Below are 26588 nucleotides of genomic sequence, written 5' to 3'. Positions count from 1 at the left end.
AGGTTGCTGTGGATACCTAACTCTGGAATGCTCCAGCAGGTGTCTACCTTAACAGCTACTATAATCACAGAAGAGGGAGAAATTCCAGAGAGAAAGGGAAATTGTGAAAGATCTGGTTAGTCGGGAAAAAGTTCCCGGAACTACTGCTCTCAGGCAGCTGGCCTTTAATCTGATTTTATCAGTAGTCTTACCGGAAAAGGAGTAGCTCGGGGGTCTAGAATGACCAGCCCCCCAATAAACCACAACAGGTGTCTAACTGCCGACCCACGGCAAGGTCAGCTGGTTTCTGGAGAAATAAGAACCTAGGCTCTGACAAGATGGCTGAACATTGGCCATGTAGCCCGTCCGCTACAGCTATTTTCTCCTCCTGTTATCTTGGCATATCTTGGACTTTTTCTTTTGTCCTTGTGTCACTTAACTTCTCTTCAGTTTGTGTGTGTGTATTTTGTACTACCATGCAATGTTTTATTTCTTCAAAGTTTCTTTTACTGGCCTGATCTACAGTTTAATCTATTGAACCTCATTTCAGTTTCTATTTTTCATTTCTTGAAGTTTTCTTTTACTTTTAAAAAAAAAACTCTTTCATTTTGTTGTTGTTGTTTTTGTGGTAAAGTATTGCACAAATCACATAAAATGTATATTTAACAACTTTTAAGTACACAGATCATTGGCTTTGAGTATATTTTGATTGGATGATACTACCATTTCTTTCCAGAACTCTTTTGTTTTGTTTTGTTTTCTGTTTTTTGTTTTTGTTCTTTGTTTTTGAGACAGGGTCTCTCTGTGTCCTGGACTCGCTTTGTAGACCAGGCAGGCCTCAAACTCAAATCAATCCTCCTACCTCTGCCTGCCTGAGTGCTGGGATTAAAGGTGTACACCACCACGCCTGGCTCTCCAGAACTCTTTTTTGTTTTGTTTTTTGGAGACAGGGTTTTTCTGTGGAGCCCTACGTGTCCAGCTCTCTGTAGACCAGACTCATATTGATCCACCTGCCTCTGCCTCCCAAGTGCTGGGATTAAAGGTGTGAGCCACCATGCCCAGCTTCTCCAGACCTCTTTATCTTCCCAGACCAAGCTTGAATCTATTAAACATTACCTCATTTCCCCATCTCTCAAGCCCCTAGCAACCACTATTTTTCTTTCTGTCTCTATGAATTTACTATTCACCAGGTGTCTTTTCGGATTTTTCTTGATACATTTTATTTATTATGTGTATATGTAGATGCCCACTTATACATGGCACACATGTGGAGATAAGAGGACAGCCTGGAAGAGTTGGTTCTCTCCTTCTACCCTGTAAGACCCACGGGTTGAACTTGGGTTGTTAGGTTTGGTGGCATTCACCTTTACCCACTGAGCATCCCACCGGCCCTACAGAGATCTTATATTTAAGTCTGAATGGTACTTCATTGTAAGCGGGTATCACATTCGGTTTGTCCAGCCTTCTGTCTATGGACCACTTGAGTTGCTTTCACCTTTTGAGTTTCATGTAAATAATGCTCTTATGTACGTGAGGTACAGATACCTCTTTTTGTCTCTTTTCCCTGAGACGGCCTCTTCTTCCCAGTTAGGCTTGAACTCTGTAGCTGAGAATGACCTTGAGCTCCTTATCCTCCTGTCTGCATCATCGGGTGTAGAGGTGTGGACCACTATACCCAACTGAGATGCCTCTAAGTACCTTTCGGTTTACTTGGCTTATATCCAGCTGTGAAATTGTTGGATCATATGGTAATTCTCTGTTTAAAGACCCACCATCGTGTTTTCTGTGCTGACTACACCATTTTACATTCCCACTGTGTGCTGGTAGGAATGGAAATGTGCCCCGTTGATTCAGATGTCTGACCCTTTGGTCCCCAGGTGGTGGTGCTGTTGGCAAAGCTTAGCGGGTACAGCCTTGTTGGAGGAAGTATGTCACTGGATGGGTTTGAGAGTTGAAAGAGTTCTTGTGGCTCAAGGTGTGACTTCTACCATGCCTGCTGCCTGACTCCCTGCCATGATGGTCTCATGTCCCATTGGACCTGTAGCCCAAGGAAATCCTTCCATATGTAAGTTGCCTGGTCATGGTGTTTATCCCAGCAACAGAAAAGTAACTGGTATAAACTGTAAGCAGGAATAGAGCTTTTCCTCCTCAAAGAGCTTTAGGTCAGACTGTTGTATCACAAGAGAAAGGAAACTGACACACTAATAAAACACCATGACCAACATGACTTATGGAAGAAAGAGTTTTATTTTGGCTTCCAGTTCCAGGGAGATTAGAGTCCCTCATGGCAGGGAGGCCTGGCAGCAGGTGGCAGGATCAGGAAGCTGGAATGTCACATTCTCAGCCACCAGCATGAAGCAGAAAACGGAAGTGAGGCTATGAATGCTTCAGAGACCACTCCAGTGACACAGTTTCCGCAGCCACCAGCTGGGGACCAAGTGTTCAAACACAAGTGCCTGTGGGGGACACGTCTTGTTCAAACCACCATACGTCCAACAGTAAGCATATAGAGACTTTAATTTCGCCACATATTCTTATTATGCTTATACTTAAACAACAGTAACCGTGCTCGGGCCTATGAGCAGTGTCTCAGTATGGCTTTGATGTGCATTTCTTGATGACTAATGATGTTGACAGTTTGCATAACTTTCTTGGGGGGAAATTTACAAGTGTTTTGCCTGGTTTTGGATCAAGCTGTTTGCTTTTTGTTCTTGAGTTGTTGGACCTGGATGCTGGTGTCCTTTTGTTTGCTTCACCATCATTCTCCTTTTTTCTTGAAGCACATAAATTTTTCTTGAAACCCAAACTGGGTTTCTCTGTGTAGCCTTGGCTAAATGCAATGTATTAATTATATTTGTCCCTGAATATCCAATTACCCCAAATGTATCTGCCTTTAAAACAACCAACATTTATTATCTCACAAATTCTCTGAGTGTCAGAAACATGAGAGCAAGTTAATGTGGCTGTTTTGGCTGTTAAACTGCCTGCTGTCTTCAGTCATCTGAAGGTTTGTCTATTCTAAGGTGTCTCACACAAGTCTTCAGCATTGGGAAGCCTCAGGTTTGTTCCACAGACTTCTGGAGTGTCCTCACATTAATGGCAGCTTTCCCCAGAGATAATAGACTACCACACAGCCTTTTATGAGCTAGTTACTGAGACACACAGCTTTATTCCCATTGTACTCTGTGTGTTAGAAACAAGTTTCTAAGTCTACCCAGCAAGGGAATTAACCTTCCCTTTTTGAAAGAAATATCAGAGAGTTTGGCTGAGGGGATGTAGTTCTGTGGTAGAGTGCTTGCTTGTCTGGTGTGTGTGAGACCACAGGTTTAATGACCAGTACTGGGGGAAAACACAAACAACCTTTTTTCTTTTTGGAGATAAAATCTTAAGCAGCCCAGTGTGGTTTCATACTTACTGAGTAGCCAAGATGACCTGGAACTTGGATCTTCTTTCTGCTTCTCAAGTGCTGGGGTGATAGGTGTATCCAACCATACTCTGCTAAGATAGTTCTTTAAAGAAAAGTCTAATTTAAAAAAATTTGGCCTGGCGGGGCATGGTGGTGCATGTCTTTTAATCCCAGCACTCGGGAGCCAGAGGCAGGCAGATCACTGTGAATTTGAAGCCAGCCTGGTCTACAAAGCGAGTCCAGGACAGCCAAGGCTACACAGAGAAACCCTGTCTCCCAAAAAAAAAAAAAAAAAAAAAAAAAAAAAATATATATATATATATATATATAAATAAAGAGGCAGAAACGCATTTTATAATCTGGTAGATTTGATGGAGCTAATGTTAATAATGTGGTATCTGTCATTATTCTAGACCAAATGGCTTTTTTTTATCTTTATAATAACATGGAAGATAGAATAGCCCCGTGACAGTCATTATATAAATAAATCAAGGAGAGAGGCCACATGGCTATATGAGAGACAATAATATAGGGATTTTACTTTGGGAGATTGGTGATTTTAGGTGAGATTTGAAGGCAAGAGCTAAGCTAGGCCACAGGAAGAGGGTGGAAGTGCTGTAGACAAAAGGAGCAGCACTTGGATGGTGAAAGGCGACATTCCTTTCCTCGGAGGAAAGCTTGGTCCTGCATGGTCAGCACATCGCTTATTTACAAAAAAATAGGAAGTAGTGGGTTAGTTAGGGTTTTCTAGAGAAACAGAACGGATAAAATGAATACGTATATAAAGCAGATTTATTGGAGTGGCTTACAGGTTGTGGTCTAGCTACTCAAACAATGGCTGTCTTCTGATGGAAAGTCCAAGAATCCAGAAGTCGTTCAGTGCAGGAGGCTGGGTGTCTCAGCTGGTCTTCAGAACACATGGAATCCCAAAGAAGTAGGCGCTAATGCCGGTGAAGGAGTGCCTCAGCAGCAGGTCCTGTGTGCCTGCCAGTGAGAGCTTCTTTCTTCCATGTCCTTTATATTGGCTGCCACAGGAAGGTTAGGATGGGCCTTCCCACCTTAAACAATCCAAAACCCTCACAGGTGTGCTCAGCTGCTTGGGGGTTTAATTAAGTCGGGATGTAGTCAAGCTGACTGCCAAAGCTATCACAAGTAGGCATTTTTTTCTTTCCAATAAAATTGTTACTAGTGCCTTGTTTTCACCCATGGTCAGAGTGGTTGGTGCAGGCTTGCAGTCCCAAGGTTGAGGAGGTGGCAGAGTGAGGAGAATCGTTGTAAATCTGAGGCAACATAGGGAAACTTTGTCTCAGTAAAAACAAACACAATTCTTTTTCAGTTATTTCTTCTTATTCTACACTAACAGAAATACTATGATATGTAAACAAATTCTATGCCCCTATGAGTGAGTAGTTTTGTCAGCTGTTGTTTTTGAAAAGTATCCTGCCTAATATTCATAGTAAGGTTGTTGACTCTTAGATCAGTGAGGTATTTTAACTTTCATAATAAATTCCTTTGTTTAAATTGTATTACTAGGAAAATATTAAAGTAAATTGACTTTACTTTCAAATTTTATTTTTATATAAAAGTCCTTTGGCATGGTGGTGTTGGTGCACCCCTTTAAACCTAGCACTCTGGAGGCAGAGACAGGCAGATCTCTGAGTCGAGGCCAGCCTGGTGTACAAGTGAGTTCTAGGACAGCTAAGGCTACATAGAGAACCCCCCAAAAAATCCTTTGAAGAGATTATATTAGAAATAGTGCTTTAGGAAAAACAAATAGGTTTCTGTTTTGTAAGAATTTTATTGACCTCAAAATTATGACATTTACAAAGACCAGTGTGAATACTGCTTTCACTTTGTGAAAAAGGAGGGTTTTCGTAAGTGAATTTATTGTGTTTTATTAAATTAAAAACTGTTCCTCACCAGGCCACTAGGGGCTACTCCACTATCTAGGCAGAATACCCAGTTACCACTGCAGCTTAAAGACCACCTTCCTTCTAGTGTAACTGACATTATCTCATTCATTTGGAAGAAAGTAGACTTTTAGGGATGGTTTGGCCTATTAATTTTGACAGCACTGTATATCTTTTGTAAGAATTTGCTGCAATTTTATTTTGCACTTACTGGTCTGATGTATGTGAAGAAGTCAGAGACAACCTGCAGGAGTCTGTTCTCTCCTCCCTTGTGGAGTCCAGGGCAGAGTGTGGTTGCATCATCAGGCACGGCAGCAAGGCCCCTTGTTCACTGAGCCATCTTACTGGACCTGCTTTGTCTTTAAAAGGTAAAAATTCGGGCTGGAGAGATGGCTCAGCCATTGAAAGCTAGGCTCACAACCAAAAACATAAAATATAAAATTTTATTGGCCACTTCTTCTGATGGTGCTACCTCAAACTGACTTCTTTGATCACTTGGGGAAAAGTTATAGTTTTCTTCTTTGGTACAGAACATGTTTCTTATGGTTTTTGTTTTTGGTTTTTTTTTTTTAATATTATACCTCTCTGTGGAAAATCAGGAAAGCTGGTATTTGGTTAGAGTTATCATTTCTTTTTAACATTCATTATATGTGTTCTTTTAAACACTGAGAAAATAATTGTTTTTAGCTATAGAGACAGGTAACTGGAAGGATGCTCATGTTACTTTCAGGAGTATTAACAGGTAGATAGGTGGTGTGTGCTTGTGGTCTCAGCACTGGGACTCCCAAGGGAGCCAGAAGCAGGAGGATCTAAGTGGAGGCCTAGCTTGGGCTACAAGACCCTGGTACTAAAACAAACATGAACAACTAGCTAAAGGTTTAACGGTTTGTTATTGTCTCCATTTCTTTCTAGTTACATAAGAAAATACAATGCAGTGTGATTTATAGAAAAGTGTGATTTAAAGAAAAACATAAAGCAGAGCACAAGAGTGTGTTCTTGATCCTTTTCTGCCTCCCACTTCTCCAGCATGTCTTGTAGTCCAAGTTGGCCTTGAATTTAGGAATAAGCTGAGGATGGCCTTGAACTGAGTTCCATACTTAATACAGCAAATTTTCAAGAATGTGTGTGTGTGTCTGTTCCCATCCGCCTCCTGGTTCCTGCACCTTCCTACAGGCCACCAGGATTCATTCATGGAAGCCTCATTTCTGTTTAGTCCCAACCACTTCCTACAGAACTCACCTGTAAACATCACAGATTGAAGTTCTGACTTCATAATGGAGATTAAATTTAAAAACATGGACGGAGTACACACTCAAGTCCCACCCAGATCCCAGCATGTGCCTTAGAGTTAACGCAGCCTGTTAGGCTCTGTAACTTCCCATTTGAAACAAACTTCATGTTTTTGATCCCCCCACCCAAAAGGAAAAAGTTACCAAGCTTAACGTTTCAGAAAATATTTTGCTCAATCAAATTTTACTTATTAGGACACCCCTTTCAAAAGACAAGCCTTGCTATGTTGCGCAGGCTAGTCACTAAATATTGTGGCTTAAGCTGTCCTCTTGCCTCAGACCTCCTGGTACTTGGGACTAAACCTAGTTCAACCTTTTCTATCTGCAGTCCTGAGAATTGAACTCAGTCTTTACATATGCAGGCAGGTGTTCTACCACTAAGCTACACCTTAGCCTTTTAAATGAGGATGTCTTACTTTTAAAAATATTTACTTATTTTACTTTATGTATACAGGTGCTCTATCTGCAAGAAACCTGCATGCCAGAAGAGGGCATCACATTTAACTATAGATGGGTGTGAGCCACCATGTGGCTGCTGGGAATTGAACTCAGGACCTCTAGAAGAGCAGCCAGTGCTCTTAACCTCTGAACCATATCTCCAGCCCCAAATATCTTACTTTTTAATGAGCCTTTAAAAATCAGAAATTGAGGGAATGGGCAACCAATGACTGGTTCAGTTTGAGGCCCATGCCATGAGAGGACCCTGCCCTTGACACTCTTCATGATACTGTGCCGTACTTGTAGACAGGAGCCTAGCATAACCATCATCAGAGAGGCGCCACCCAGCAACTGATGGGAGCAGATGCAGAGACCACAGCTAAACATTAGACAGAATTTGGGAACTCCTGCAGAAGATGGGGAGGAAGGATTGTAAGAGCCAGAGGGGTCAAGGACTCCACCAAACAAATAAACAAACAAAAACCCTACAGAATCAACTAACCTGGCCTCATAGGGGCTCGCAGAGAGTGACCTGCCAATCAGGGAGCCTGCATGGCACTGACCTAGGCCCTCTTCACATGTGTAACAGTTTATAGCTTGGTTTTCATGTGGGACTCCTAACAGCAGGATCAGGGGCTGTCTCTGACTCTGTTGCCTACTTTTGGGACCCCTTCCCCCCTAATGTGCTGCCTCATCTAGGCTCAGTGGAGAAGATGTGTCTGGTCTTACTGAAACTTGATATGCCAGGCCTGATTAATGTCCATGGGAGGCCTTGCCTTTTCTGAAGAGAAAGGGAGGAGTGGATGGGGTAGGGGGAAAACAGAGAAGGACTGGGAGGAAAGGAGAGAGGGGAAATTGCAGTTGGGATGTAAAGTAAATTAATTAAAACATCTGAACTGAATGTAGATTAGTGGCAGTCTGCAACTAAAATTGGAACAACACAGATTAAGTGATACGAGAATACACATATAGAATAATTTTATATGCGGAGAACAAGATTGTTATACTATAGTTATTATCATATTAATGTAATTTTGAAGAAAGGGACAGGTATATAACATTATCTGAATTTGAATATAAGGCTTTAGGCAGTACTTTTGTAATGGCACAGCCTGTTGCTCCTTCTGGTACTCAGTAACTCCCCTATACATACATGAGAGAAAGAAAGGAAGGAAAGAAAGACAGACAGGAAGGAAGGAAGGAACAAAGAAAAGAACATTTAAGTCCTAAGTCTCATTGTCCCATAGTCTTTTTTTTTCTTGAAGCTGGCGAATCAGTACTTGCTTTTTAGATTATGATTTTATAATGTTCTTTTTCTTTTTTTTTCCAAGACAGGGTTCCTCTGCATAGCCTTGGCTGTCCTAGACTTGGTTTGTCCACCAGGCTGGCCTTGAACTCACAGAAATTCATCTGTCTTTGCCTCATGAGTGCTGGAATTAAAACGGGCGCGCCGCTCCCAGCTCAAGATTTTATAATTTTTACCTATCATCATTTGGGATCTCCTTTTCTGTAGTGACTTCTGCCTTGTGCTTCATGGCAGTTGAGAGAAGCACTGTTCCCAAGAGAGCCAAGTGTCTGTAGGAACACATAAAGAGACGTGGACTCTACGTGTTTTCCTTTCTCAATTCCTTTCTCATCCCATCTTGTTAATTACCAGACCTATAACTTTACAGTCTGCATAGACTGGCATATATTCTGGAATATTCTTTGCTCTCTTCTTTGGCAGTGTAATTTCTAATAACAGTTCAACTCTTTTTTTTTTTTTTAACAGTTCAACTTTTTATAAGTGCTTGTTTTGCTTTGAGCCCTACTCCAAGTTTTGGGAAGGGAAGAAGAGATGAAAGATGGGTTTATGGTCAGTAGCTGTTTATTTATCAGTGACCTATATAATGAACCCTCTACGAGACCCAAGAGGATTAGGTTCCTGCAGATTGCTGGTAGCTGAGTGTGTAGAAACAGTAGCTCCTGCAGGGCTTGGGGTTTATGTCTTTTTTTTTCTCTCTCTTTCTCTCATCTTTCATCTGTTGATTTCTATTCCAGTGATATTCTGTATTTTTAAAAAAAGGATTCCCTGAGCAAAAACCCCAAAGGAAGATGTTGTAGGAACCCTGGTGTACTAGCATTAGAAGTGGGGAACAGTTACATGGGACTGAGGCCTCAACCAATGCAGTCCGATGCCATCTGTAGGTAACAGTGTCAGAATTGAGTTGATTAAAGGAAGGGTACTCAGCGTGATCCAAAGTCACAGCTCTGTGCTCTTGTCGTCAGGCTTTGTAACCAGCAGACATGTTTAAGCTCTATGGATGAGCTAATGAATGTAAGTAACTTCCTAGTGACAGTGTAGGTGCTAGTTAGAGAGTAAGGGGAACATTTTAGATTCTTCCGTGCTTTTGAGATTTGTTAAGGATAGTATTAAAACACCTCAGAGTAAGAAATAGTAATGTTTTTGTCATTAGTGCTGTCCATCTTTGAACTGTTTCATTTCTCCCTCGATAAGGAGCTAACCTGGGGCCTTGCACTAGAGACAGTGAGCTGCATCCCCATTAAGTGTCCTGTACCTTGACAGTGAAGAATGAACTAGAGAATTAACTTAATTCAGGCATTGTTACTACTGTTAAAAATTTAAATTTTATTTAGTTTTGAAAAGTTAACACATTACTAACTAAAGATTGCAGAAATACACATTTAATCTCCCTGTCACTTCTTCCTTTTCCCTAAGAGGCAGGTTAAATGGAACATGACTCTCTCCCCCTTCTGAATCCCCCAGACAGGTTTGTCTGTGTAGCCTTGGCTGTCCTGGACTCGCTTTGTAGACCAGGCTGGCCTCGAACTCACAGTGATCCTCCTGCCTCTGTCTCCGAGTGCTGGGATTAAAGACATATGCCACTACACCTGACCTTGGAGTCAGACATTTTAAGTTTATTTACTCAGCACTTGTTAAGCATCTATCAGAACCATATTGATACTGGGATTAAGTAATGATGTTTTCACAGCTTCTGTCTTGGTGGCCGTTGCATTGTGGTCTGGAGACAGATGGCGGAAGAATTGTTTTTTTGTGTGTTTTGTGGATGGAGGCTGGAGAAGTTAGGGGATTTTTCCAGGGCTCAGAATTCATTAATCTGATTGTCAGCGTTCCTTTACCAAAATATAATAATTTCTCTAGTTTTGTACCTGAATGGTAATCTCAAATCAGGACAGGCCCCCCTCCTCCCCCCCCCCCCCCCCCCCCCGCACTCTTACACACACACTGAGGGACTGAACCCAGGTCTTGTACATGATTGCACTGATTGTAACCCAAGCCTGAGGTTGAAATATGATCAGGAATGATCCGGAGTAAAATTATTTTTTTCTTCAAGATTCTTAAAAAAAAAAAAAAAGTGGGCGTGTGTGTGTGTGTGTGTGTGTGTGTGTGTGTGTGTGTGTGTGTGTGTGTGTAGCTTAGAAGACAAATTGGGGAATTGATTCTCTTCTTCTGCTCTATGGGTTCTAGGATTTGAAGTCAGGCTATCAGACTTGGCAGCAGGTGCCTTTACCTGCTGAGCCCATTTGTCAGCGCATCTTCTTGAGGATTCCGAGGGTGATGAGGCTTTGACTGGGAGTGTTGATCTAGCTTGACCTTCTTATGAATATATGCATACCACACCAAAGGCTTAAATATGACCATTTTCTTTATTTTTAATTAATTAATTTTTACACATGCATTTATATTATTACACATATATACAATAAACTACATACAGCAAGAAGAATGACAAAACAATCAGGAATTATATAAATGTTACATTGATAGTGTTTTGGCTGTTCGTATTTTGCAACCTTGATGAAAACATCCTTTCTATCTTGGTGAGTCTAAAATTCTGAATGTAAATCAATATCTATCATATCAGAAAATGTGTCCGTTTTCTTTAAACTCCCTTTTAGGCTGGTGGAAGACAGACCGTGTGGGAATGTTATAGTCTTTCAGCAGTGTGCTTGGGCAGGCAGCTGTGTGGTTAGAGCACTTCTGTCCAATGCATGTGTATTCTTTATGGTGGCAGTTTGCATCATTACAAGTTGCAAAGATAGTTAGGTATTGAGTTGTCTACTTGATATGTGACTTCCCTGCCCCGTTCCCTCGTGAGACAAAACCGTGCTTTTTAATTGTATTGTTTTACTTTTTGTTGTTGTTGTTGTTGTTGTGGTAGAGAGAAGACTTTGAAGAGTCCTGTAAATTGGAAAAAAGAATAAGGAGATTATTAAATATGATGTGAACCAACATCATCTTTAATGTTTGCTGAAATATAAAAGTAGTACTCCTAAGTTTCAGATAATTTTTATTTATATTAAGTTGGTTAAAGTCTATATAAAATTAAAATTTTTTCTTTTAAAATATAGTTATTTCAAAGTATGGTAAAATATATGTGATATACAAGTTGCCATCTTATCAGATGTTTTAGTAGGCTCTGGTTTTATCTTAGGTATTGCTATATCCCCTGAAACAGTGCCCAGCCTGGAAGAGATCCTTAAGCTCCCCTTTGCTCTGGTCCCTTGTCTCCCACCTGCTCCTGGTCTGAAACCTTGCAGCTCTCTCCTGGAGTAGTCCTGTGATGGAGCAAGAGGGGAGAGAGAGGGTAGACTTAGATGCTGCTCCTGTGTAGTGCCTGCTGTAGTAGAAGCATAGAGCACAGCAGCTCACACTTTCCTCCCTCCAGCCTTCCTGACAGCTACTCCAAGGTGAGTGTGTGGTCAGCTTTCATGGACTCAAGCTGAGAGAGAGAGGGAAGAGAGAGAGAGAGAGGGAAGAGAGAGAGAGAGAGAGAGAGAGAGAGAGAGAGAGAGAGAGAGAGATATGATGGAGGTGTAAGAACGCATGTGGAGGCCAGAGTTTGAGGGTGGTGTGGGGTCTTTCTCCCTGTTTATCTACCTTATTTGAGTCAAGTTTGCTTACTGAACTCTGTGGTTGAGCTAGCCTGACTGGCTGGCGCGCCCCAAGCATCCTTCTGCCTTCGCTTCTCAGGTGCAGGAGCTGCAGGGTGGGCTGCTGCACTGCCTGCCTTTTACGTGTACTTGAGGTTCTCACTCGGGTCCTCATGTTTACACATCAGGCATCTGACCAGTTGAGCTCTCCTGGCTCTTAGAGTTCTTGCAAGAGGCCTTTGCTTTTGTCTGTACTAGTAGATACACTTTTTCTTTTTTATATTTTGGTTTATGTTTTGTGACAGCATCTCATATAGTCCAGGCTGACATCCAGCTTGCTACCTAGTTGATGCTGCCCATGAATTCCTGATTCTTCTGCCTCCATTTCTAAAGTGCTGGGGTTAGGGGGCTAGAGAGATGGCTCAGAGGTTAAAAGCACTGGCTGTTCTTCCCAAGGTCCTGAGTTCAATTCCCAGCAACCACATGGTGGCTCACAACCATCTATAATGAGATCTGGTGCCCTCTTCTGGTGTGCAGGTGTACATGTGAACACAACATTGTATGCATAATAAATAAATAAATCTTTAAATTGCTGGGATTATAGGCATGGACTACCACATCTAGTTTAACTAGTAGATATTCTTGCTCTATGGTCTCCAAAACATATGGTTATGTCTTTATTTTATAATGGCTGATTCTCCTATTAGTATGTGAGATACTTTTAAATTTTTATTTATTTTGTGTTTTTGTATGTACACACACGTATGTGCAAGAGCCCATGGAGGTCAGAAGAGGGTGCTGAATCCCCTGTAGCTGGAGTTTCAGGCAGCTATGAGCTGTTTTGTGGGTGCTCAGAACTGTACCTTGCTCCTCTGCAGGAGCAGTAAGTGCTTATAACCACGGAGCCTTTTCTCCAGCCTCCTGACATTATTTTTAAAAAGTTTAAAACTATATTCATTGTGTGTGTGTGTACATGCACCAAGAAGGCACAGTGCATGAATGAAGGTTAGAGGGTAACTTATGGGAGTTGGGTCTCTCCGTACATACACCATGTGGGCCCCAGAGGTCAAACTCAGGTTAAAGAGCTTGGCCACAAGTGCCTTTACCTGCTGGACCATCTTTCTGGCTCCAGTATGTGAGGTTCTTGAGAACTGAAGACCAGGGCTCATTATTACCTTAGTCTCGCCTGGCTCTACCCCACCGTTTGTTTCATGTGAATGTGTGTGTGTGTGTGTGTGTGTGTGTGTGTGTGTGTGTGTGTGTGTGTGTTTGCACGTCACAGAGTGTGTGTGGAGGTCAGAGCAGCTTGAGCCCGTTGGTTCCCTTGTTCTACCACGTGGGTCCTGAGGTTGAGTCTTGGTGGCAGGTTGTTTTACTCACTGAGCCATCTTGAGAAACAAGTGCTTTGCATTAGTAAAATAAATAAATAAAAATTAAAAAAAAAGAAATCCTGTTTCTAGTATTTATAATTTGTGGTGTTATTCCTGGGTATTAAAGTTTATTTCATTAGCTCTTTTCTGTTGTGCTAGAGACTGAGCTGAGCGTTGACACACTAGGCAGTGCTTTACCTCAGAGCTAGACTTTCCTCGCCCTTTCAAGGTGAAAATTGCTTAGATACCTGACTTGTGAAATAATCAGTTATAAATAATCCCAATGAGTAGTTATTGTAACAGTCATAATTAGTGTAATGTGGTTGCTTATTACAGGACTGGGATTTGAGATAGGAAGCTTAGAATTACAGCCTTCACCTTCGTGTGGAGGAGTTATCTGTGCACTCTAAATAATTGTACTGAATTATGTAAGCCAGACCCTTCTAGATAAGTATAGCTGAGTTCTGAACATTTTAAACTGGTGACTCACTGAATTATACTCTTGCTTAGATGTAAGTGTGTAAGTGCAGTTGTTTCCCAATTTCCCCTTTCTCCTTAGTATAGCTTTTCTTTTGTGTCCTAATGTCAGTTGGTACAGTGTTTTCCTTAGAATCAATGACTTGATAAGTTGTTCTCACAGGAAGTGTTTTAAAGATGTTCTTCCTTTTGAAAGAGATAAATCTTAAATAATTTTACCATACAGTTTTATGTTTCCTGTGTGTTTTCTCAATTGTGAGAGCGATTTTGTAAAACAGTCAAAGAACTTATAAGCATATTAAAAATGTCTTGGTTTCTTTTTTTTTTTTTTACCCTTTTTGGCTTGAACACTTTTTTTATAGCCAGTCAAGGATTTAACCTAATGGTAGAGTGTTTGCTGAATATTGTATGGGCCCTGGGTTTGAGTGGAGGGGAAGGAAGAAAGTTTAATATGCAAATAATTGGTTGGAAATTAAAATGTATTTATTTAGCTAAACATGTTAAATTAACAAATTAGAATTAACCTGGATGCAGTAGCACTCACTTTTAATCCTGGGGCTCAGGAGGCAAGGGCACACAGATCTCTGAGTTCAAGTTGCCTTGGTCTATAGGGCCAGTTCCAGGACAGCCAGGACGACACAGAGAAACTCTGTCAAACAAACAAAACAGAAACCAACCAACCAACCAAACCCCCAAAGCCTGATTCCTCCTTTGCTTGGTTCATTAGGCCAACTCTTCCATGCCAGTTATTTGCCTATGGAAGGTTGGCTTAATATTTTTTTTAATCTTTTGTTTATTTGGTTACTTTGGTTTTTCAAGACACGGTTTCTTTGTGTAGCCTTGGAACTGGCTCTGTAGATCAGGCTGGCCTTAAACTCCTGGAGATTCATTTGCCTCTGCCTCGGGATTAAAAGCTTATACCACCATACCAGCTGATTGGCTTTTTTAGATTCAGTTTTTAAAGTTTTAAAAAACTGTTGTAAAGTGTATATACAGTTTTTTTCATCTCACTAATTTTATGTGTGCAATTTGTCTTAGAGTTTTATGACTGTGAAGAGACACTATGAACAACTCTTTTTTTTTTTTTTTTTTTTAAAGACAGGATTTTCCTGTGTAGTCCTGGCTCTCCTTGAACTCTTTGGCTCCCTTTGGCTGGGATTAAAGGCTTACGCTGACATGTCCCATTTTTGTTTGTTTGTTTTTGGTTTTTTGGCCTTTGAGACAGATTTCTCTGTAACAGAGCCCTGGCTATCCTGAACTCACTTTGTAGACCAGACTGGCCTTGAACTCACAGAGATCCACCTGCCTCTGCCTCCCAGAGTGCTGGGATTACAGGCATGTGGCACAGTTCCTGGCATTGCTGCTGTTTTAAGACAACAACTTATGTATTCCAGACTAGCCTTGAACTTCTGATCCTGTTTCTATCTCCCAGGTGCAGGATTTACAAGCATAAACCACCATATCTAGTCTCCCTTTCTTTAGCTTGCCTTAAAGAGCAAGTTAATTATATAACAGCACAGAAATGTTATATGCTTATCAATAACAGCCCTTTCAAATATTTTGAGTACTATTTTTTGTTTTATTTGACTCTTTACATTCTTTTTTTTAAATAAAAGACTTTTCAAGTACATTTGTGTTGAAATATCAAAATTTATAAATGTGTGTTTTATGGCTCTAAAAGTCATAATCTGTTCAGAAATTTACTCTTTGTACAATTTACATCCAAAAGTCTTGCTAGCAACAAGAGTAATATATAAAGTAACATAATAAATGCTTGGTATTTGTAAGAAGTTTTAGAGAATTGGGATTCTGTACTCTTAGCATTCTGAGGTAGAGGCACAGAACAGCACAACCTGGGCTGCAGTCCTGCTTGTGATGCTTAAAGGCATTAGGTGTAGATACTTAGTGAGACTTTAAGGCAAAGGAATCAAGGGTGATTTTAAATTTCAAACCTAAGTGAATAGTTCTCATAAAGGAGGGGGCGGTCAAAATAGGATATAAGATTAACAGCTAAGGGCTGGAGAGATGGCTCAGCAGTTAAGAGCACTGTCTGTTCTTTCAATGGTCCTGAGTTCAATTCCCAGCAAGCACATGGTGGCTCATGAGCATCTGTAGTGGAATTTGATGCCTTCTGTCATACATGCAAATAGAACATTCTTAGAAATAAATGTTTTTTAAAAAAAGTTTTAAAAAAGATTTAACAGCTAAAATGAGTGTGTGCCTTGATGCAGTTGTAATGTCAGTGAGATTTTGACACGTTGGAACTTGAACCTTTTGTTCTGCAATTTGTATATTATTCTGTATGTAATGATATCTCTACAGATGCATTAGTAAGTATATTTGTTGGGAGCAAGTGCATGCAGAACATACTGTACTTGTAATGAGTAGAATCCCTGAGTCACGAGGCCATCACATGGACACTGTGTGAGAAAGCGGCTTTACTGCAGTGTACCTGTAGCTACTCAGGAGTACCATTTTTAGTAGCTGTTTTCCCCTTGGTTACTGATGACTGAGAAGACTGTGACCAGTTCTTATAAAATGCATGACTCAAAAGCCACTGTTTAACTGCTAACATACTCTGTTAATATATAACCTTCCTCACTTTGTTAGGGGGAAAGGCCTCCATTAAAAAAAAAAAGATTTAATATATTTATTTGAGTGCTCTGCTTTCATGCATACCAGAAGAGGTAATCATATTCCATTACAGAAGTACAGATGGTTGTGAGCCACCATGTGGTTATGGGAATTGAACTCAGGACCTCTGGAAGAGCAGTCAATGCTCTTAACTGCTGAGCCATCTTTCCAGCCCAAGGCATTCTAAAAATCCCAGCCCATTTTAAAAATCAGAACTTCAAAAGTGGCTTAGAAGCCAGCAAGATGGCTAAGCAGGTAAATGTGTTTGCCACCAAGCTTGACAGCCTGTATTCAATCCCCAGGATCCACATGGTTGAAAAAAAGAGCTGACTCTTGCAAGTCGTCCTTTAACCTGCACTCAGAAACACACACACACACATACACACACACACACACACTCTCTCTCTCTCAAAAAACTTAAAAGTTCCTTCCAATACTTTTGATTTTCTCTATACTACCTGAATGAGATTTGCAAAGAAGTGAGCATTAGCTGCCCACCCCACTCCCTGGAATTAAATGGATTAATGGTTAAATGAAGTCAAGCAGTTGCTGTTAAGTCCCACATTTCTTTACTGAATGTTTATTGGGATCTCTGTGCATATAGTGGAAATTGGTAGCAATACCTGACTACCATTGTGATTTCTTCAGTCCTAGAGTAGGGTGCTTTTTACAGTCTCTCCCAGGATGCTTGTAGTTGGGTCTTCTAGGACTATTCTTGGAGCTTGACTTGTGCCATTTTGGCAGAAGCCTCAGCGTTGGGTTAGATCTCAGTGCATCTTTGAAATAATCAGGATGTTTTGTATAGCAACCGGGCTTGTAACCAAGGCCCAGGGCTCCACCAGTAATGTTTATTTGTGTGGTTATAGTGGTTTTTGCTTTGTTTAGTGATTTTCTTTAAACGGCTTTATTTGTGGGAGGTGTGTATGAGTGCGCATGTGTTCCACGGTGTAAGTGTGGAGGTCAGAGCACAACTGTAGACTAGTCTTTCCACATTTGTATGGGCTCCAGTGACTGAACTCAGGGCACCAGACAAGGCAAGAACGTTACTCTTTGTCATTTTCTTTTTTGAGACAGGACGTTATATAGCTCAGGCTGGCCTCAAACTTGCTATATAACCAAGGATGACTTTGAAGTTGAATTTAATGTTTTTCTCCTGCCTCTACCTCCACCATACTCAGCTCACAGTATATGTATTCTTTGCTTGCTCACCAGAAATAGGGACTTTTTCTCCAAACGAGGTGTGGTGGGGCATGGCTGGAACCCCAGCACTGAGGAGGCTTACAAGTTCAGGGTTGCCCTCATCTACATGGTAAATTCAGGCTGGCCTAGGATATATCAAACCCTGATTTTTAAAAAATGCTTTTTCTATTGATTCATTCCCGCCTAAGGTCTGTACATCAGAAGCAGACTTTTGTTCCTAAATAAACTAAACTACTTGAATTTCCTTAAGCTAGGTGTGACAGCTATTCTTGGTTGTCAACTTGATTCCATCTGGAATTAACTAAAACCCAAGTGATGGGTGTACCAATGAGGGGATATTTTTGTTTGTTTGTTTTTCCAAGCTAGGGTTTCTCTGGGTAGCCTTGGCTGTCCTGGACTCCCTTTGTAGACCGGGTTGGCCCTGAACTCACAGCGATCCACATATGGGTGCTGGTTATTAAACTTCTTCCTCTGGAAGAACAGCTCTTAACTGCTGAGCTCTTTCTTCAGCCCCTAGGGCTTTCCTTTCCTTTGTTGTTGTTTGTCATTTTTCAGAGACAAGATTGCCTTGGCTGTCCTAGACTAGCTTGGTAGAACAGGCTGGTCTTGAACTCACAGAGATCCACCTGCTTCTGCCTCCCAGGTGCTAGGATTTAAGGTGTGCAGTGCACTACCATGCCCAATGCCTTCCATTTTCTTGTTTGTCTGTTGTATGTTGCCCTGGCTGGGCTGGAATGTGATGCCTAGAGCAGGGGCCTCTCACTCACAGGTACACCAGTCTCTGCTGCCATTAAAGGCATGTACCATCATTTCAGGCCCTTCTGTCATCTTTTAATTGTAATCTTTCTGTTTGAAAATATTAATTTTCAGTATTTGGTTTTGTGTGTGTTTTAATTTTTTTGTACAGATAATTTCCACCTAAATTATTTTGGATATTAATTCTTCAATTAGTTTTAGTGGGTTAAAGGTGTTTGTTTATTAATATAGACTAGATTTGGCCCTTCCTGTTTTTTCTCTTGGGATTGTTTTTTGAACAGGATCTTGTCATGTTGTCTATTCAGGATGGTCTTGAATCCACGGTCCTCGTGCCTCAGACTCCTCGGTGCTAGGATTGCAGATGTTTGCCACCATACCTGGCTCTTGAGAACTATTACAGTAATTAATAAGGAGCACCTGTGACAGTGAACATCAGAGTTGGATTGTTTTGTTTTGTTCTTCAGCCAGGGTTTCTCTTTGTGGAAAGCATGCTACTGGGGGTGTAGTACCAACTTGCTGTAAGTAGGACATGAACATGCAGTGCACTATTGAGAGGTGGTGACCGTGTCAGTGTCATGATGCATCTGTGATCATTAGGTACAGGGGCGACTGATAACCACTCAGTCAGAACTTTAGTCCAGAGCAGACTAACTTCTCAAAAACAATTAAATTGAAAAAATAATGCTAATACAAATTATTTAATTTCCTACTGCCCATTTAATTCATGACTATTCTCAGATTTAACACTTAGAGGTTTGCAGTTTTTTAGAGAAAGGTATTTACTATTTGGTCTACTGACTATTTGGACTATTGACTATTACTATTGCTATCAGATTTCTTCTGTAGAGGTGGGTAGCATTAAGATGATGTTCCTAACAAGGACTGTTCCAGATTACTTCTTGAAGTGTGTTTGATTTCCCCTTGTTCTTCTGATAATTCTCAGGTCTTACTACTGTTGAGTTTTGTGCTTTTCTTAGTGGTGTGGTATACCAAGTGTTTCAAGAAAGACAAACTGGTTAAAAACACTGTTCACCATAGGCAACCTATGGGGGCAGCCTAGGAAGCATCTGTCAGCCATATGTGGGTAAAGAAAACGTGGCATATATGCACAAGTTGTATACTACGGTGCTGGTTTGAATGAAGATGGCTATTTTAGGCTCATCCCCTGTGGCACTAACGGGAGGTGGGGCTTTGTTGGAGGAAGCATGTGTCTATAGGAAGGAAGGTAGATAGGTAGGTAGTCAGTCAGTCAGTCAGTTAGTTTTGGCTATTTATGCATATCCCATTGGTGTTAGATAAGACCAGAAGCTGAGAGGACAGTCAGCAGACCATCAAAAACTCAGATGATAGCCGGTGGTGGTGTGCACACCTTTAATCCCAGCACTTGGGAGGTGGAGACAAGTGGATCTCTATAAGTTTGAGGCCAGCCTGGTCTACAGAGTGAGTTCCAAGACAGCCAAAGCTACACAGAGGAACCATGTCTCAAAAACAAAACAAAAAAAAAATGGTGAATTGTTACAGTATTTTGTGTGTGTGTGTGGAGGGGGACTGAAACGTACTTTAAAGCTGCCAGCACTTCGACAGGCAGAGTCTGAACTGATCTAATCTACTTGTAAACTAAACAAACTACTCTAAACCTTATAACATACATTTACTCGAAGCTCTTGCCACTGTGACCCCTGGGCCGGTCCTCGTCAAGTCCCCACCATCCTCCTCCAACCATCAACGCCCCCCCCCAACCGTCAAACTTTCTCCTCTCCTCCAGGAAGCCCCGCCTCCCACTTCCTGTCCTTCTGCCCAGCTGATTGGCCAAACAGCGCTTTATTGCCGCTTGATACATTCACTCAGCATTCCTCCACAATGAATTAATAGAATCTAAACTGCAGTCATAGAGTCAGGGCCAGAGAAAATTAATTTGACCTGTGTCTTATTTAGGGTTTATTGCTATGCAGAGACACCATGGAACAACAACTCTCATAATGGACAACATTTCATTGGGCCCCGCTTACAGTTCTAGAGCTTTAGTCAGTTATTATCACAGTGGGAAGCATGGCGGTATGCGTTCAGATATGGAGGGAGAACGTCACTGTGGGGCAGGCTCTGAGGTCTCGTGTGCTCAAGCTAGGCCTAGTGTGGTATCATTTCTGTTGCCTGAGGAGCCAGGTATAGAACTCTCGGCTTCTCCAGCGCCATGTCTGGCTGCATACTGCCATGCTTCATTTACTTTACTTAAATCAGCAGTTCTCAGCCTTCCTAATGCTGCAACCCTTTAATACAGAGCCTCGTGTTGTGGTGACCCCATCCATAAAATTGTTTTTGTTGCTACATTATAACTGTACTTTTTCTATTGTAAGTAAGTGTAAATATCTGATAGGCAGGGTATCTGGTATGTGGCCCTGTGAACGGGATGTTCAACTCTCCAAAGAACACTTGGAACAACCACTTTTAGACGGCTGTTTGGAACCTGACCGGCCCTGTGCGCAGATCACATCTTTCTAGCTTACTCGTGTATCTCTAGCCATGTTTTAGTAATTAGCAAAAGTAGATACTTAATAAGTACTTTAATAATCAGTAGACTAAAATTTCTGATAGGTCCGCATTTTGCACATCACCATGTGATGGTTAATATTATCAACTTGATGCCTAGAAAAGGCAAGCCTCTGGCATACCTCTGAGGGACGTCTGCGTTAAAGTTAGACTCTGAGAATGCCTGTAAGAGATTGTATTTGTAGTTGATGTGAGAAGATCAATCTTTTGTAATTTGTTGGGGATTTGTACATGAGTAATGTAGTTAGACCATCACTACCTCCTTCCTGAAAGGAGCTCTTTCATGTTCCTCCACTCCCTCTCTAATTCATAACCTCCTCCTCTTAGTTGTTATTATTACATAGGTACACACACACACACACACACACACACACACACACACATTTATGTGCATATAGCCCACTAAGCCCATTTAGTGTTGCTCTTGTGCACATGTGTTTAGAGCTGACTGCTTGAGACTGGGTAGCCTTGAAGGGATTCCTCCTTGGAGAAAACAGATTCTCCTCTTCTCAGCATCCACTGGTTGCCTATAGTTTGTTTTTTGTTTTTTTTTTTAACCTAGGGGTGGGCTTTGTGAGATTTCCACTATTCAAGTTAGCATGTCAGTTAGTGTTGTCAGGAGACCCTTGGGTGGAGAAAGTATGCTGAGTTCCAGTAAAGATGCTTTCATGCCTTGTTCTCTATTCCATAATTATGGATGTGATGGGAGGGACCAGCTCCCTGAGCTCCTGCCACTATGGTTTTCCTTATGATGGACTGAGCACGGAACTGTGAGCCAGAACAAGCCCTTTCTCCCTTAACTTATATATGTTAGGGTGTTTTTAAAATATCTTTTTAAATGCATATTAATGCTCTATCTGCATATGCACCCACATGCCAGAAGAAGGTATCAGATCTAACTATACATGAGTGTGAGCCACCATGTGGTTGCTGGAAATTGAACTCAGGACCTTTGGAAGAGCAGCCAATGCCCTTAACCTCTGAGGCATCTCTCCAGCCCCCATATCATGGTATTTTATCACAACAGGAAAAGAAACTAAGACACTGGATTGACTTGGTTTTTATATCTGTGGAGACATGTGCATTCTATGTACAAAAGCTGTGGGGGGGGGGGAGGGAGAGGGAGAGAGCAGGCACAGTTGTTGCATGCTTCCATAGTTTCATTGAAACAGCTGACTGCTTATGTTACAAAGGATTGTATTATAGATCTTTAGGAATGATGTAGTTTTATTGTGAGTCCCCCCCAAGGAATGTCAGCTCCAAGCTTGCATTGAAGTCACTGTACCAGGTGCTAGCTGTGTGGACTTGGGAATTCCGTGGGGGAAAGAGGATTGGCACATTCCTGTCATCCCTTAGATAGTTCATTGCTCATGCCCTGACTACAAGGCAGTGATGTACTTCTGCTAAGATGAAAAGAACCTGGCGTGCTGAATTCCATGTATTTCTTGTGTTTAGAAAGGCCCTTACTAACCCTTTACTACACTTATGAGCAGAAGCTATTTATATCAAAAATAAGTTTGAAACTCCAGGTTAGTTGTACATTTTTGTCTGTAGATATAACATTTGTGTTTTGTGATGTGCTGGTTACAGTATTTTCAGTTTTCGTGGGACTGGCATGAAAACCATTCAACAACTGTAACATTTAAAAAATTTGGTGTAGAAGTCTGTGTATAATTCTATGAATTTATTTGCTTATTTAGTTTTTTGAGAAAGGTCTCATTATACAGCCTTTTCTCACTTTAAACTCTTAAATCTCCTGCATCAGACTTCCCAGGACTAGGATTGCAGGAATGCACTACAATACCTGGCCAGTTCTGTCAGTTTTAACATTTGCAAGTTTATGTTGTCCCACAAGTAATACAACCATTCTCACCCAACAAGATGTCATTGTTAAAATTTTGGGGAATTGGAAAATTCCCTTTGAGCCAGTCATCATGTAATATTCCTTTGTCATCACAGTTCCTGTCTGTAACCCCTGGCAACCATTGGTTATTCTTAGCACTGCAGTCTTGCCTTTCCAGCGATGTCACATAAATGAGAACATAGACTGTGTGACCTTTGTGGGCAGCTTCTTTGGGGGTCTCAGCATAGTGCCTTTGGAGTCAGGCAACATGAGCATGTCCGTGATGTACTCTCTTATTGTCCAGTGGCTTTCCATCAGATGGCCATCAGATGTTGCTTACAGGCTGTGACCCAGTGGAGGGCATTTAGATTTGTCCACTTTGCGGTGATTTTTTTGGAAAAGATTTTTATTTTCTGTATGTGTGTCTGGGTGTATGCGTGTTGTATGTGTGCAGGTACCTGGAGAGGCTAGAAGAGAGCCCCAGATCCTCGGGAGCTGGAGTTGCAGGTAGTTGCTCTTGGTTAACTCCTGTGCCGTCTCTCCAGCCCCAGTTTGGGAAATTTTTGGAAAGAGGTTTAAAACATCATTTGCATCCAGTTTTTTAAAGATAAATTTAAAGTTCCATTTCTCCAGTGTCAGTACTTAGTAATGGGAATAGTCAGGTATTTTACATTACAAGCAACTGTCCAGCTGCTTTTCATGTTAGCTGTACTGTTCCTCATTCTCCAAGGTCACATAAACATAGGAAGTTCTAGATTCATCCTCATCTACTCTGGTCCTGTTTGACTGGGAAGTACTAATGGATGTAGTATGGCATGCAGTAGATACATGAAACATGAAGGTGCAAGGCATTTTGTTTGTTTTTTGTTTTTGTTATATTGTTTTTTGAGGGTTTCCCTGTGTAGCCTTGGCTGTCCTGGACTCACTTTGTAGACCAAGCTGGCCTTGAACTCACAGTGATCCACCTGCCTCTGTCTCCTGAGTGCTGGGATTAAAGGCGTGTGCCACCACACCTGACTCTTTTGTGACTTTTTAAAAATTTTTTCTTTTATGTGCATTGGTGTTTTGTCTTCATGTATGTGTAAGGGTATATGATCTAGAGTCACAGACAGTTGTGAGCTGCCATGTAGATGCTGAGAATTGAACTCAGGTCCTTTGGAAGAGCGGTCAGCGCTCTTAACCTCTGAGCCATCTCTCCAGACCCCCTTTGTGACTTTTTAAAAAGCTTTCTATTGATTCTTTGTTTCACATCATACACCCCAGTCCCACTCATCTTTCAGTTACCTCATATCCCCTCTAACCTTGCAGCTTCTCCCCCAAAGTGAAAAACACAAACAAAAATAAATAAAAACATAGAAAACATCTCATTGTGGAAGTGCAGCGTGTCAGTGTGTCCTACAGTATGTCCCTCTGTCCACTCATCTTCACTTGCAAACATCCATTACAAGTCATTGATCTTGTTCAAGGTCTCTGGCTTCTGTGACACCATCAACATTGGCTCTTCCTTGTTACCGTGTTGTTGTTCTGTGTCATGTAGAGGTGTCAGATCCCCTGGAGCTGGAGTTACAAGTGCTTGTGAGCCACTTAACATGGTGCTGGGAACTGAACTCTGTCCTCTGCAAGAGAAGTTCATGCTCTTAACCTGTGAGCCAGGTCTTCAGTGTCTATTGATGACTTTATAACCCATTACATTCTAGGCATTGATTTGAAAGTTTGGGACCACCCTGGAGCTGTACTAGAAATGTGTTACTGAAATCTTTTCGTCCTGCTCTAGGCCACAAGTTGGAAATACAAAGTGAGATGTGGTAATACTAATTTTCTGCTAGGTCCCCAGATGGTTATGCTGTGCATTGAAATCAGGGAACCTACCCTACAGAATCCTTCTTTTTGGTTTTATTAACTCAACAAAACTAGAAGAAGATTGTAATAGTTGGTGCCGACCAGTATTAACCAGAATATCCTTTTTGGACCATCTGTTGATCTTGAACATTTTTATAAACTATATTAGAACACTAGGTCAGCTTTCCAATTACAAATTGTAAAAATCTGCTTAAATGGGAAAGCTGGTGGATGAAGAGAGGGATAAAAAGAAATGTAAGAATGCATCCCCCTCGCAAAAAGCTGTTGTGTGAATCTTCCTTTGCATTGGCTTCAAAGTGTGAGGGATTGGGTCTGAGTGCTACTCAGTTACACCTTTTGTCAAAGCCCTGCCTCCTGCAGGAGTACAGCAGAGATTAAATCAGAGAGCAGTTGGCCCTCCAGAGTATGCTTGAGACTGTCTGGGGACAGTTTTGATTTCACATCTGAGAAAGGGAGCTACTGGCCTTCATTGGGTAGAGGGCAGGGTTGCTAAACATTGTAATGCAAAGGACAGTGATGCGAACTTGATGAAGGTCAAAAGATATGGTAAGTGGTAAAACTTGGACTCAGGCTCTCTCCAGGGGTCCTCATTAAAGTTGATGTCGTCTTTAAACCCCGTGTAGCAATCCCTGACGCACCGCTGTGATGCCCAGGGAAGACAGGGTGACCTGGAAGTCCAACTACCTCCTTAATATCATCCAACTTTTGGATGATTACCCAAAATGTTTCATTGTGGGAGCAGACAGTGTGGGCTCCAAACAGATGCAGCAGATCTGCATGTCCCTGTGAGGGAAGGCCGTGGTGCTGATGGGCAAGGACACTGTGATGTGCAAGGCCATCAGGGGCCACCTGGAAAACAACCCCACTCTGGAGAAGCTGCTGGCTCACATCTGGGGGAATGTGGGCTTTGTTTCACCAAGGAGGACCTCACTGAGATTAGGAGCATGCTGCTGGCCAATAAGGTGCCTATGGCTGCCTGTGCTGGTGCCACCGCCCCCTGTGAGGTCACTGTGCCAGCCCAGAACACAGGTCTGGGGCTTGAGAAGACCTCATTCTTCCAGGCTTTGGGCATCACCACTACAATCTCCAGAGGCACCATTGAAGTTCTGAGCGGTGTGCAGCTGGTAAAAACTGTAAACAAAGTAGGAGCCAGCGAGGCCACACTGTTGAACAAGCTCAACATCTCGCCCTTCTCCTTTGGGCTGATTGTCCAACAGGTGTTTGACAATGGCAGCATTTATAACCCGGAAGTGCTTGACATCACTGAGCTGACTCTGCACTCTCGTTTCCTAGAGGGTGTCCGAAATGTTGCCAGTGTCTGTCTGCAGATTGGTTACTCAACTGTTGCCTTGGTGCCACACTCTATCATCAGCGGGTACAAGAGGGTCCCGGCTTTGTCTGTGGAGACTGACTACACCTTCCCTCTTGCTGAGAAGGTCAAGGCCTTTTTGGCGGATCCATCTGCATTTGTGGTCGCTGCCCCTGTGGCTGCAGCCACCACTGCTGCTCCTGCTGCTGCAGCCCCAGCCAAGGCTGAAGCCAAAGAAGAGTCTGAGGAATCAGATGGGGATCTGGGATTTGGTCTCTTTGACTAAATCACTTCTCAAAGCAACCAATTCAGCCAGCTTAATTTGAGAAACGCGGGAATAAAGGCATACTTCTCTTAAAAAAACAAAAAACAAAAACAAAACCTGGACTCAGACTTAGGGAATGATGCTTGAGTATATGCACTTAGTCCCCTAGTACTACCACTCACCTGTGCTCACCGTGACTGCCTTACAGGGGTGTTTCCAGTTAAACTTCTTGTGCCTTGTACTTTATGTATGATAGGTACTCAGTAAAATGGAGCTGCATTATATATCCTAAACATAACTAGCACTAATTCTGCAAGTCATGTCTTTTAAGCATCACTTTAAAAACAGTTATGATAATATTTAAGTCGGGGGGTGCTTGTTTTAAAATTGTCCTACACAATAAGAACTA

The 26588-nt window shown here is 41.8% G+C and overlaps 1 protein-coding gene and 1 pseudogene across 6 annotated transcripts in view; both read left to right on the top strand.

Moving 5' to 3' along the window:
- The window catches only part of ABL2 (ABL proto-oncogene 2, non-receptor tyrosine kinase), a 91943-nt gene that overhangs the window by 24457 nt on the left and 40898 nt on the right, over positions 1-26588 (top strand). The gene's annotated exons all lie outside the window — the stretch shown is intronic.
- On the top strand, positions 25173-26295 carry LOC311592371 (large ribosomal subunit protein uL10-like; annotated as a pseudogene). Its single transcript has one exon. The product of its transcript is annotated as a large ribosomal subunit protein uL10-like (transcript).

Source organism: Acomys minous, assembly GCF_964271855.1.
Source record: "Acomys minous genome assembly, chromosome: 1".
Classification (NCBI taxonomy): Eukaryota; Metazoa; Chordata; class Mammalia; order Rodentia; family Muridae; genus Acomys; species Acomys minous.
Note: the sequence above shows the minus strand (reverse complement) of the source record. Positions and strands in the feature narration are given on the sequence as shown.